Raw genomic sequence first — 12,856 nt, 5'->3', positions numbered from 1 at the left:
AATAAAATTTAGAAATAATAAAAAAAAGCAAAGCCTGGAGTAAAATGCAGACTTAGAGCCTGTCATGGAGAAAATACAGACCACAGTGGGTGGGAGAAGTTATTTATCAGAGAAGGTCTTGCCATATAGTTCAGGCAGGCTTTGAACTGTGTTGCTGACCACGAACGCATGGTGATCCTCTGCCTCATCCTCCTGAGCACATTTCCAATTAATATCTAAAAAGAGTATACATATCCCATTCTTCAAGGAAAGACACAGAGCCTTCTGAGGGATGGTCAATGATGGTTCTGACTCCATCATTCTTACCTCTATATTTAATTTCAAGTCTTGCTCAATGAATATTTTCAACCACCTCCTATTTTTCTCTATTAAATCTGTTAAAAATCTCACTGTTACGGTTTGTGTCTAGTTGTCCCCCCAAAGCCTCATGCTGTCATGGGGCAGCTTCTAGAGTTTGTGATTAATTCATGATCCAATGCTGGGATTATGGGTGTGAGTGCTACACCTGCCCTGGAGTGGGGAATCTGCATACAATATGAGGAAGGGAGAGAGAGAAGCTCGCTAGCTGCCAAGCTGCTGCTGTTCTCTTTCCTCTGCCGTTTGCCCATCTCAGAGCTGCTGCCCTCTGCCATGTGCCACTCTGCCTTGGAGCCAGCTGAGTATGAGCTGAAATTTCCACTAACTGTGAGCTAAATAAACCTTTCCTTCCTTCATTTTGGGTGTTGGTACTTTGTCCCAGCAATGAGGAAAAAGTAACTCAGTTGCTTACTTTCTTTGAAATGTCTCTTAATTTTTACTTTTGCATTGCTATCATGTTTCTAGTGGGATTTCTTACTGATTGTATCTTACTTTGGAATATCTTCCCCCTGGAAAATTACTACTCAGTCTTCAAGAACCAATTCAAATGCCATCTCTTTAAAGCTATGCCTAACCACCCCAAAATAAAGAGTAGTTCCCTATTTTACACATTCACAGTATATAATTCATGCCTTTATTACAGTAGTTACTACTGATTTATAGTTAATTTGTTCGAATGGGATTTTCCAACAGACTGAGCTATTAAAGCATAAGAACTAGTACTTACCCATTTTTATATTACCAGCAGCAACATGAAAACTATACAGCCCATGGTGATATTTTCTTTATATCCTGCCTTTGTACATCACTATTCGGCACTTTTTTGTGAAACAGGGTCTTGTTATATAGTTAGCCTTGAACTCTCTATGTATCCCTGACTGGCCTCAAACTTGCAGTAATCCTCTTGCCTCAGCCTCCAGAGTGCTGGGGTTCTCGGAGTGCACCACCACACCCAGTTCAGCAATTATTAATTAAGTAGTTAATTGTAGTTTGACAAAAACAAGGAAAATTATATTCTGTCCCCCTCACAGCTCAAGTGGGTACCTTGGAGAAAATAGCGTAATGCCTTCTTTGCCAGACACAGAACCAGCCACGAGGGTGCAAAGGTAAACAAGAAGCATTTGCTCAAGAACCTCACAAACAAGTAAGATAAGTAAATGAAAGACTTCATTTCATTTCAGGTGATTTTCAGGTGATTGTATCCAACAGTGAGAGTATTGTATGCACAGAACTTTACAGAGCAAAAGACATCTCAAAGACCAATGTGTCCTTCAGATTTTGCATTTGCTTGAGATTATTTTGTGAGTTAGACACATTTCCATCACCACAACAAATACCCAAGATAGTCAATTTATGAACAGAAGTGGTTGACTGGGGCTCATAGTTTCAGAGGGCCAAGCCCATGACCAACTGGCCCCATTGCTTTTGGTCCTACACGGAGTCAGTACATTCTAGCAGGAGCATCTATGAGATCAAAAGCCATTCACCTCATGGCCAGGGACCATAAGAGAAAAGGAAAAGCCTGGGATCCCATAGTCTCATTCAAGAACATACCCTCAGTGACCTTGGAATACCAGCAGACCTCTCCTCTTAAAGTTTCCACCCCCACTGATGCTTCCTTGGGGACCATGTCTTTACTACGCGACTTAACGTTAAGAATTTAAGAGCCAAAGCAGAATCTGGGAACTGAAAATAGATACTTCTTTACTCCCTCAAATGATATGTGGGAAAAATACTGTGTTATGGGTCAATTCTAGGAACCTGTACTATGGGGTACATTAAGGATTATTCACACATATAGTGTGGTAAAGCATGGCCCCCTAACAATATGCTAATATCTTAACCCACAGAACCTGTGCATATAATTGTATTTGGAAAAGGAGTCATTGCAGATATCATTAGGATAAGAAACTTAATCCAGGCATGGTAGTGTATCCTTGTAATCCCAGCACTCATAAGGCTGAGGCAGGAGGATTCCAAATTCCAGGCCAGCCTGGGCTATATACACAGTGAGCTCAAAGTTGGCCTAGGCTACATATGGAGACCTTGTCTCAAAAAGAAAACAAAACATCCACCACAAGCTGGCAGATGCAGAAAAGATTTAGAGCCAGAGAGGTAGGTAGCTCAGTGGCATAAGTGCCTGCCTGGCAATCACAAGGTCCTGAGTTCTAACTGCGAGCCATGACAGGGAGCACAGCTCTGCTGACACTTCAATTTTAAGTTAACAGGATCCAGAATTTAAATGCTTTCTGGGCACAGGATAAAGCAGTAATGCTTGAGACCTCCCAAAATTCACCCTACACAACTAATGGGCCTCCAAGACCTTGTAGAAAGTGTCTCAGGTGATTAACATCTTGCCTTCTCCACCACCACCTCCTTGGCCCAAACCACCACTGCCCCTCCACAGATGTGTGCAGTGGTCTACTGCAAGTTGCCTGCTCCAGTTACCACACACTTCATAGTCCAGCTTCCACTCTGCAGCCAGAATGACTCCAGAAACATAGATTTGGTTACATCATTGTCCTGTTCCTAAAACTATTCAATGCTTTCAACCTATTTTTAGGAATAAAGTAAAAATATCTTAACCTGACCTGCAAAATCTTGCAGAATTTAGCCGTGCCTATTTCTCCACTTTGGGTTGCACCTTTAACCCTGACATCCTGCTGATCCTTTTCAGTTCCCTCTAGCCACAGGGAGTCTGTACCTGCTGGTACCTCTGCCTGGGTCTCTCCTACCCTCTTGACCTAGAGCTCAGCTTCTTTCAGTCTTTCCAAATTCCCTACTACTGAGGCCTCCTAGGTCTCCTTGCTATATGTTCCTGTTGAACTATTCCCTCCTTTCGGAGTATTTACCTGTATAGCTGCAGTCATTGCTGCATTTGGTTTTCAATGTATATGTTTTCCTGTCTAAAAGAGACTCTCTGGATTGAGTCTACCAATTGTGAACTGTGTGCCAGGATGTCCCATGAGGAAGTGGAAGGGCTGGAATAGAGCCCATGCCCTACTTCTGGGCCAGAAACCCTGGCTCTTATGAAAGTACCTCTTACTTTTCAAGGTAGGGGCATTCTTCCAGCCAGGCTTTGTACCCACGAGACTACATGTGCCCAGAGAGGCCCCACTTTTCTAATTTGCACAAAAACACTGCACAGGCTTGCAGAGATCCTGGAGACATGATGCAGTTCGTGCTGGACTCCCTTCCCCAGCTTAGGACAGTGTTTGGCCCACTTAAGTCCCTAATAAATAGTTTTAGAATAGATATGTGACTGTAATTATCTTTCTATCTTTGTGAATGTAGGAATACACATTTATTTTGATCATGAATATGCATATTCAGCCTTGTGTCCTTTTGTCAGTTTTTATTGTTAAGAATAGTACTGCTATACTTATCTTTGCAAAATTATTTTCTTTTAAGTTTTTTATGGCTTATTCCCAGAAGTGAAATAAGTAGGTCAAAAGGTAGAAACATTTTTATAACTCTTTTAATATATGAAGTTATTTCCCACAAAAATTGAATCAATTTACAACAGAACCAGCAATGTATAGCTATTTTTCCTCAGCATTGCTGATATTACTTTATTATTCTCATTGGTTTTGCATTTTAATAGGTCTTTTTTAATTTGTGCTTCTCTAAATAGTGCCTGGAAAATAATAGGTCCTCAACAAATATATGCTAAATGAATTTATGTCCTATGGGGCTATTTATTTTCATAAATATGATCATTTGCCTTCTGCATTTTTTAATTCACCTTTTTTCATCACATGTAACAAGCTATTGGGTATAATTTAGACTCTGATATATTCTTTTTCAAAAACTTTATTTATTTGTTTGTGTCTTAGTTACTATTCTCTCTTTGCTGGGACAAATACCCAATACCCAAAATGAAGGAAGGAAAGGTTTATTTAGCTCAGTCAGTAGATGCTTCAGTCTATACTCAGCTGGCTCCAAGGCAGAGCGGTACATGACAGAGAGCAACGTTTCGTGGTGGTGGCAGAGAGCAAGAGCAAAAGGGAGGAGTAGAAGCAGCTATGTCAAGGGTCTTTCCCCTCCTTGTCTGCCTCAGGCTGCATGTAGCACTCACACCCAAAATCCCAGCAGTACTTACACCCATAATCCCACCCTTATATCATGGACCAATCACAAACTCTAGGAACATGCCCCTAAGGCTTTAGGGGGACAAATATACACAAACCATAACAATTTGACACAGGGTCTTGCTATGCCGCTCATACTTGTAGTGATCCTCCTGTCTCAGCCACCTCCACACTAGAATTAAGGCGTGCACTATCATGCCTGGTTTCAGTGGCCAGCTCTGTGTGGGGCTGGCATGGCATGCACTACTAGGGATCAAAGCCACATCACTGTGCTTACCAGGCAGGCTCTTAGACAACAGAGCTATCTCCCCTGCCCAACTCTGATATATTCTTACACGTTTCAGGCATCTAGTTTTCTTTCAAGTTGCTAAAATTCTATCTCTTTACCAGTTATACTTGTCAAATCACTCATTTTGTTGATTTCACTTTGATATACTTGATATCACTGTGTAAAAGCCAAATGTTTTGAAGGCTAATTTTAACTTTTTCGTTTTCAAACCATTTTTGCCTATTTTTCCCGAAAGTCATTTAAAAAAAAATAAGCATACCATGAAAATGTCATGACCTTTGGATCATTTTAATTTCATAGTTTTACTTGTCTTCAGAATAATTCTTATTATCTTTTTTTTTCTTTCCTAAGAAGTAGAAATAGTAGGTACACATATAAGCAGAGGTGGGAATTCTTACATAAACTGAGGGAAAAGATTGTTTATTATTTCCATTCTTTTCCTATTTCAAATTTATGAATGATATCTGTGTCAAAAATATGCATTTAAATTTCCCTGTGAAATACAGTCTCTTTGATTGTGCAGTGCCTTTTTGCCTAGAACAAAAATGTACCTCAAGTCCTGGGATCAATATCAGTCTTACTTTCTGAACATTTGTTTAAATATTCTCATCACTCTTCTTAAAGTAACTTAAGCCAAAACTAAACCAAGGCTCTTTACTACATTTGGAATAACAGAAAATCCAGAAATTCCCAAAAATTCAAACCCTGAACCTGATTAGTTTTCTTGCTTATTTCTCATATTTATCAGCAAATCTATATCATGAGAACAATAACTTCCGTGGCACCACTGGAGTTATGGTATAAAAGTAAGAGTCATCCACTTGGATAGCTCTCCCTTTGAATTTTAATTCCAATGATTACAGTTTTTTTTTTTTTTTTTTTTCAGAACCGGGGATTGAACTCGGGCCCTTGCACTTGCCAGGGAAGTGTTTATTCCACTAAGCCATCTCCCTGGCTCCAATGATTACACTCTTAAGTACTTGTTTTTGAATATGTCACCCATATCTGGAAGCATATAAGGTTCTATCTTACCAAATTAATGTGGTCATTAAGCAGGAAAATACAGGCATGCACACTTGAAGAAAATCACTACTCCTAAACTATAAGCTTTATACAAACATGACAATCATAGCTGTTTTGACTAAAAAAAGCTAATATATTAGCTCATTTAAAATAGAATTTTCTAATCAAAGTAACTGAGCGTTGGTTCCAAATGAGGCTGAAAGAGATCCAAGCTGTGTTAGGTTTCTTTGAGCAGATCTTCAATAAAACTTTAAAGATAGCATCCAAACAAGAAATAATGAGTGACCAGAGATTTAGGCATGTTTCAAAGGATCCCAGGTTCTGGAAAATGCCAGAAGAGGATTGAAAAGTCAAAACTGACAAGCGATTTTGAGCCATGTTTCGTGACAAAAAATTCAAATTGAACTATGCTGTTGATAAAAGAAGGCAGGACATCAACCACAGCTACCAAGGACCTGAAACATGACCTTTCAGCCTCTGATTTCTCTGATGAAGATAGCAAAGCACTGAATCAACAGAAAATAAAGAAGAAAAACCATCAGACCTAAAAAGAAAAAGATTCAAAAAAATGTGATTGAGGGGGGAAAAAAGAAAACCAAGAAAATTAATCAAAAGGATCCTGGAAATATAAATGACTTACATAATTTTAAAAGAATTGAGGAAATGAAAATCTTATGTAAATTTGAAAAGATAGATTCACAAGTAAGTCCTAAGAAGGACAGCAAAGAATTTTCACAAAAAAGTAAAAAAGAGGGGGGAAAAAAGCATTATTGAATATAGGAAAGACTCTATTCCCAAAGGAGAACTAAAGACAGACCCAAGCACCTCTAAAATTGTTAAATCTCCCAAGATCAATTACTTTAAGACGAAAGGAGAAAAGCAAACAGCAGTTCCATTCACAATAGCAAGAGAGGGTGATGGTAACATATCTGACAAAGATGTTCTGGAGAAGGGTTCAGACAGTGCTGATGAAGTAGGAAGTGATGAGGAATCTGAAGATGAAATCACTGGTGGTGGCAGAGCTTCAGCTGATGATGGAAGTGAAGATGGAGAAGATAGTGAGGATGATGATGAAAGTGATGGTGGCCCTGATCTTGCAAAGGGTAAAGGAAATATAGAAACTAATTCTGAAGATGAAGATGACTTGGAAGATTTTTTTTCCAGAAGAACCTGGTTCTGAACATGCTTGGAGAGAATTAGATAAAGATGCTCCTCAAGCTGATGAGATCACATATTGATTGGCAGTTTGCAACATGGACTGGGATATATTAAAGGCAAAAGATTTACTGGCTTTGTTCAACTCATTTAGGTCCAAAGGAGGTATTATATTTTCTGTAAAGGTATATCCTTTGGAGTTTGGGAAAGAAAGGATGAAGGAAGAGCAAGATCAAGGACCAACAGAGTTACTAAGCATTTCTGAAGATGCCCCTGAAAAGGACTGGACGTCTAGAGAAAATTTCAGAGACCATCAGTTCAAATGACTAAAGTACTATTATGCAGTTGTGGACTGCAATTCTCCTGAAACACCAAGTAAATTCTATGAAGATTGTGATGGCCTGGAATTCAAAAGTGGGTTTTCTTTCATAAATTTAAGGTTTATACCACATGATATTACTTTTGATGATGAGCCTAAGGTTATAGCCTCAGAAGGGAATTTTAACAGCATATAAACCAAAACATCTGCTGCTGTGGGAACATCACTAGTTGAGATCACTTGGGATGAGACTGATCATGAAAGAATCATAATACTCAACAGAAAATTGAAAAAAGAGGAACTTTTAGACATGGATTTTCAAGCCTACTTATCTTCCTCTAGTGAGGATGAAGAGGTGATAGAAGAGGAGCTCTTGGGTAATGAAAAAGCCAGTGGAGAAGATGATGGGAAGACAAAAAAGTCAGAAGGATGATGAAGAACAGATTGCTAAATACAGGCAGCACCTGCAGGTTATTCAAGAGAAAGAAAAGAAAATGATATGAAAATGGAAATTCAGTGAGTCTCAGGCCTTAAAGAAAGTGCAGAAGAGATGGTAAGAAAAAAAAATTGGAAGGAAAAGATAAGCTGACCCCCTTGGGAACAATTTTTAGAGTAGAAGAAAGAGAAAAAAAGCTGAAAAAGAAACAGAAGGCTTTTACAGAAGAGGCCAATGAAGATTAACTTCCCCCTGATGTTGATTTGAATGACCCATACCTTGCTGAAAAAAATTTTAAAAAATAGGATTAAAGAAAAAATCAGTGTAATCTGTAAAAGGTGCTGCAACCTCAGAAGAACCCGAAATAGAAAGGCAAAAGGCTGAAATGGCGTTGCTTGTGATGGATGAGGAGGAGCACGGCAAGGAACACTTCAGTTACAAGATTGTGGAGCACCAGAACCTGAGCAAAAAGAAGAAACAGCTTATGAGCAAGGAGGAATTACTAGAGGATGACTTTGAGTAAACATCAGTGTTGCAGGATTTCAGGCAATGTATACTTCCCACTGGTTCAGTCTGGATCCCTCAGATCCTAATTTCAAGAAAACAAAGCTATGGAAAAAATCCTTGAGGAGAAAGTCCGGCAAAGAGAACAAAAAGAACAAGAAATGACTGAGAAAATAAAGAAAAAAGAGCAAGACTGAAAAAGTGCCACGAAAGAAGTCCATTGGCCCTGCCTTGTCGATGCTGATTAAATCCATAAAAACAAAACAGAACAGTTTCAAGCAAGAAAAAAAAAACAGAGTCAAATGACCAGATATTTCTTTTTGGATTGAGAATGTATTCTAAAGTATAAAGAGACAGGGAAAAAAAAGGATATTGGAAATAGTCACCTTTTCACATTAAAAAATCCTTTTCTGACCATAGAAAAAAAATCTCTTTTCATGTATGCTTATACCTAATTGTGGATTATTACTTAAATTACCTGAATTACAGGATTTATAAAATACATACACTGTATGAAGTTCAGTTCTTACAAGTAGAAAGTTTAGAAATTAGCTTCTTAATAGACTATTCCCAACTCTGTATAAAAATACAGAGCAGTATTTACTTGTAAGTCCATAAATGTTAGAGATAGTTTGAAAGTATGTATATGTCATACATTCATTTCTCTGGAAGAGAAAAGAAGCAGATGTAGACAGCTATTAAAAATAATTTATTTTTCTAGCCATATAGGATGGAAACCAGGAACTCTTTGTTATTATGCTTAGTAGTTTATGGAATTAATTTATAAATAAAAGTTTAAAAATTCTTATAAAAAAGTAACATAGTATTCATTTGTTATAGGATTTTCTAATCAAAGTATTAAGGGTTCTTGAAAGGAGATAAACAGAAATGAAATAAAGAATATACATTACTCTTCTGCACACACTGTCTAGAGTTTTTACTCAAATTCTTTATTTTCTAGCCAGTTCTTTATGGTTGATTCAAAACTGAAATCTGGCAGAGGAAAAAGGCAAAAACGTTTGATATCTGTAAAATCTAAACTTACTGACTTTGTTAAAAATCCATAAGTTCAGATGTCCCTCAAAAAATTATACCCACAAAAAATCTAGGCTAACTTGTGTTTGCCATTCAGCATGCAGTTTTATGAATATCAAAGTATTTATAGAGCAAGGAGCTGAGGCAGAAGTGATCCCAGGCCATTCTCTGATATTTGCTCACCTACAAAAGTTTTGTTAGAATTTACTGAATTAAATTGAAAAATTGTCAAGGAACAAAGTGTTGCCCAATAACAATGACAAAGATAAAAGAATATCACAGGAAAAAAAATCTACACAGGTTATCTAACCTCTTGTTCCCCAAATATAACTCAGTTGGAAATTTGCCTAATGAGAACAAATATTTGAAGTTTTAGTCTTTTACTCAGCATTGGATTTTTCTGACAGTGTTGAGAGTTAGTTTAATTTCTATTCTAGGAAATAATTCTACATGAGAAAATGCATTGAAGAAGGTCCTTCTTTTAGGAAGCATTCCTATTTTTTACAGTCATCAAAGTATTAATCTGTCTAAGAATGCTGCCTGAAGAACTTCATATTTCAATGCCACAATATATGAGTGTCTCAGTTACTTTTCTCTTGTTGCTAGGACAAAGTACCCAACACTCAGAATTAAGGAAGGAAAGGTTTATTTAAGAATAAGCTCACAGTTTGTTGAGGTTTCAGTCCATACTCAGCAGGCTCCAAGGCAGAGTGGCACACAACAAAGGGCAGCAGCTCTTGGAGGTGGAAAACCAGCAAAGAGCAAAAGGAGGAGAAGCAGCTGTGGCAACTAGCAAGCAACTCTCACTTTCTTCTCTTGTATTCAGACTATCTGCTCCAGGGTGGGTGTAGCACTCCCACCTATAATCCCAGCATTGGGTCATGAATTATTCACAAACTCTAGAAGCTGCCCCATGACTGCATGAGGCATTGAGCAGACAACTAGACACAAATGTTAAGAATGGGTTGTGAGACTGCATTCTATCATCTATGAAAATGTAGTCACAGTAATGCATAACTACTTTATAGGATTGAAGAGTGTTACTGGAGTTAAAAAAAGAAGTTAAAGCCAAGTATAGTAGCACACACCTATAATCCCAGCACAAGGAAGGTTAAGGCAGGAGGATCACTATGAGTTTGAGGCCAGCCTGGGCTATCAAGTGAGTTCAAGGCAGCCTGAACTACATAGTGAGACTTTTTCTCAAAAAAAAAAAACAAGTAATATCAAGGGTAATAATAAAGAACTTACACAACTGTACTCCTCAATAGTGTTGGCTACTAACACTGTTATTGCTGATATCAATATTTTCTAGTTCAACTGTCTTCAGTGTACTCACTCCAGTCCCAGAGTACAAACCTCCTGAGAGCAGATGTTAGTCAACTACAGAACCCTAGAACAAGCCCATTATGGAGGACTGTATGCTATGTTTACACTCCTAATTTGTGTTTAATTTCTTTTTCCCTTTCAGTTCAATTTATATGGTAAATTATTTATCTTCACCAGCACAATTAACCTCCAAAGCACAATTATCTCTACAGTCACAAACTCATACAAAAGACTTGAGCATTTATCAGAGTCCAGATTGGGAACTTAAGCATGGATCAAAGGCTCAGTCCCTGCACCTCAAAAATAGAAAGATAGTAAAGAAACCCATTTGGAAAAAAGCAGCATTTAAGGAATGTTTCTCTAAACATTCTAACCAGGACAGTGGATCATTCCAGAGTTGTACTGACAGTCCTGCTTCATTCATAGAATTACTCTCAATATACTGTATTTCAGAGCCAATCACAGCAGATATAGATATAGGTTAAATAGTTATACTACTAATTTATCTTGGTTCATTGAAAAGAAAGGTTTGTGCTAATATTGTTTGGACAACTAAATGCTGTTATCTTGTACTCTGAGTGACTAATTTAAAGATGACAATATGCAATGTGTCAACCATTGTTATCCTTCTATTATCTTGTTTTGAATTTTTTCTCTTCCTTTAAAGTAAAAATAATTGTCCCAGAAAAATGCCATTGTGTTACTGTGTGAGTGCTTCATCACTTTTCAGAGTAGTCTTGTTCCTGAAGAGGTATTTCCACTTGTCTTAAAATTAATAATTGATCAATTTTTTGTAGTTTGGAAGATAGTGTAAAGCTGAATTTGAAACTCTTTCACATCAAAGTTTGACTTTTTAAATAAATTCTATTTTATATTCCCATCTGTTTCTATCCTTGATGCATTTTCTTTCCTTCCATTTTCCCAAGTGCTTTCTGAATCCAGTGACCATGCTAGAAGGGCAGTGCAAGTTGTGTGCTACACAACTCCAGGGGTTTCAAATAACACTATACTGTGTATATGCAGCATACAATTTGTAATGCCATGTGTGGCAACCCTGAGAAAACCTTGGAATGAGTCAATGACTAAAAAATATAATACTCTGGCTTTCTGAAAAAAATATAGAAAATATATATGTACCTTGTATATGATAATATATGTCCATTTTCTATTGCTATAACAACATAATAAAGACACCTACTAGAATAGGTACTTTTCTAGTTGCTGAGACAAAGTATCTGACATCCCAAATTAAATGACAGGTTTATTTAGATCACTGTTTCTAGAGGCTTCAGTCCATAATCAGCTGGCTCCAAGGCAGGAAGGCAGGGTGGCATGGCAGAGAGCAACAGTTCATATTGGTTAGAAGGAAGCAAACAACTAGAGCCAATGACATTTCTTTCTATCCTTTTCATTTTTTCCAGGCTAGTTAGGGCAGGTGGCACTCACACCCTTAATCCTAGTGCTCTTGACCCAGCATTGTGCCATGAATCCATCCCAGCATCACACACTCTAGATCCAGCCACCTCTGAAAAAGCCCACTTTTTCAGGGCCATGTGGGGCTTTGGGAAACATCTAGATACAAGCCATAACACTAATTTACAAAGTGTACGAGTTTGTTTGGCTCACAGCTCTGAGACAGTCTTTCCTACAAGGAAGTTCAAAGTCATAACATCAGCATCCTGTTAGTATTTGGTGGCAGTCAACTTGCCGCATCATAGTACAGGGCACCATGGTGAGACAGAGTAAGCTGGCTCTCCTTGTAAGGCCACTTATGCCCTCAGTTGGGTCCCTGCTCTCATGACTCATCCGATCTCAATCCCTTCCAAAGGGCCCATCTCCAAATATCATTAACATAGAAATTTGAAAATTAAGTTTCTAGGAGACAACCCAGGGCCAGGGGATCCTGAATAGACCCAGAGCACAGGCCCAGCGTGTGAGCGAGACAACCCAGGGCCACTAGATCCTGAATAGACCAGGAGCACAGGCCTGGTGTGTGAGTAAGAGGACCTGGGCCACCAGATCCTGAATAGACCCAGAGCACAGGTCCTGTGTGTGAATGAGACTTCCTGGGGCCCACTGGATCCTCATTCAACCCCGAGTGCAGGCCTAGTGCAGAACCCTTCAGCAGATTTCCCTGCAAAGAGGCTAGAGACAAGACCTACCCAGCTTTTTCAGGAGCAGAACATCTTGCCAGAGTGACACAAAGGGTTCAACTCTAACGACTACAGCAGAAAGAAGTGGAGCACAGCAGTGAGATCCAAGCAACACCCACCTGGAGGAATCTGAACTTCATAGATTCTGACCTGGTGCTAAGGTAATAA

The 12,856-nt window shown here is 38.4% G+C and overlaps 1 protein-coding gene and 1 pseudogene across 1 annotated transcript in view; both read left to right on the top strand.

Annotated features, from left to right (window-relative positions):
* LOC105743768 overlaps window positions 1-10,694 on the top strand; it is a 20,139-nt pseudogene extending 9,445 nt beyond the window's left edge.
* Cngb3 (cyclic nucleotide gated channel beta 3) overlaps window positions 1-12,856 on the top strand; it is a 133,322-nt gene that overhangs the window by 108,542 nt on the left and 11,924 nt on the right. The gene's annotated exons all lie outside the window — the stretch shown is intronic.

The sequence above is a fragment of the Octodon degus genome, unplaced genomic scaffold (genome assembly GCF_000260255.1).
Source record: "Octodon degus isolate 3935 unplaced genomic scaffold, OctDeg1.0 scaffold00165, whole genome shotgun sequence".
Taxonomy (NCBI): Eukaryota; Metazoa; Chordata; class Mammalia; order Rodentia; family Octodontidae; genus Octodon; species Octodon degus.
Note: the sequence above shows the minus strand (reverse complement) of the source record. Positions and strands in the feature narration are given on the sequence as shown.